We start from the raw sequence: 1,392 nt of genomic DNA, 5'->3' as shown, positions 1-1,392 counted from the left end.
CTTTCATAAACTCTGTCATCTTCCTTCTCATCTCTCTTTTCCTTTCTTTCCACTCCTTGTCGTACCACGCTTTCTTTCCCATGCCCCCTTTCCTTATCTTCACTTTCTTCTTCGGCATTGCTTCGTTTATCTTCCTTTTGATTTATATCCACATTTTCTCTACTGTTTTTCTATTGCAGGTCCAGTCTTTACATTCCTCCAAGTATTTTTCCACACTCTCGTTCGTCTATTCCCTTTTCTCCTTCTCTTCTTCTTCCCTTTCTTCGGTTCTTTGTAGTTCTGGCCCCCCTATTTCTACCTCTAGTGGCATATGGTCCGACTCTGTTCTTTTTCCTATTTTCATGTCAATTATTTCTTCTATCGCCTCCTGATTGCCAATCACATAGTCTATTACTGAGTTTCCTCTCTTCCCGATATAGGTCTACTCCTCTCCTTCTTTATCTCTGCCATTGATTATCGTCCAGCCTCTCTCTTCCAGATAGTTTAGCAGTGTTCTTCCTTCCATGTTTACTGTCTTGTCTTTTGATCATCTGTCCTTTTTTTCCCTAGATCCTCGTTTATCGGCCCTCCCTCTTCTCCCATTCTTGCGTTCAAGTCTCCGCCGATGATCATCACTTCCTCTTCTCTTCCGTATACTCTTTCCTCTATTTTTTCCATGTCCCTTTTGTGTCTTGATTATAAACCGCCATTATCCTGTACGTCTTATCATTGTATGCTATTTTTCTTTCCACTATATTGTCACTTATTTCTTTATATACTATTTCTCTTAGTTCTTTATTTATACCCGCTATTATTCCCCCCCCCTTTGTACTTCCTTTTTTCCATACTCTCATCGCTGCCCTGCATTTCCAGTCGAATTCCTTGGGTAGTCTATATTTTAATTTTTCCCATTTGCCTTCCTCTATCCATGTTTCCGTGACTCCGATCACGTAGAATGTCCTCAAATATTCCCACACCTCCTTGTCTTTACTTATTAGCCCTGCTACATTCTAGAAGTACATTTTCATCCCCTTTGTATCCCTCCCTTTTCATTTTTCTTCCCCTCCCTTCCTTTCTTCCTCCAGCCTCTCTTCGTTTCCGTTCCACCTGTACCATCTGTTCTCCACTTTTAGTTTCTTATAACCTATCTTTATAACCTATATTCTCCCCTTTCCCTTCTTACTCTGGCTGCCCTTCTTATGTGTTGCTGTATTTGCTTTTCTTTTCTTGTCAGATCGTCGTCGTCTACGTATACCCGCTTTTCCAGTTTGCTTTTCTCCTTCATTATCCTTATATTTTCCTTCATCGACTTCATCGTCGCCACCATTATTGTGTTCTTGTCGCCCACCCTTATCACATGTGTTCTTTCTACTTCAGCCCCTATTTTCATTTTTTCGCTTATGGGCTCCTTTA

General features: G+C 40.8%; 1 pseudogene; it reads right to left on the bottom strand.

The window, feature by feature from the left end:
• Nucleotides 1-226: 226 nt before the first annotated feature.
• Nucleotides 227-657, bottom strand: LOC122577517 (annotated as a pseudogene).
• Between the last annotated feature and the right edge of the window lie 735 nt (nucleotides 658-1,392).

Source organism: Bombus pyrosoma, unplaced genomic scaffold (assembly GCF_014825855.1).
Source record: "Bombus pyrosoma isolate SC7728 unplaced genomic scaffold, ASM1482585v1 HiC_scaffold_4726, whole genome shotgun sequence".
NCBI lineage: Eukaryota > Metazoa > Arthropoda > Insecta > Hymenoptera > Apidae > Bombus > Bombus pyrosoma.
The sequence above is the reverse complement of the archived record's forward strand: the minus strand, read 5'-3'. Positions and strand labels throughout refer to the sequence as shown.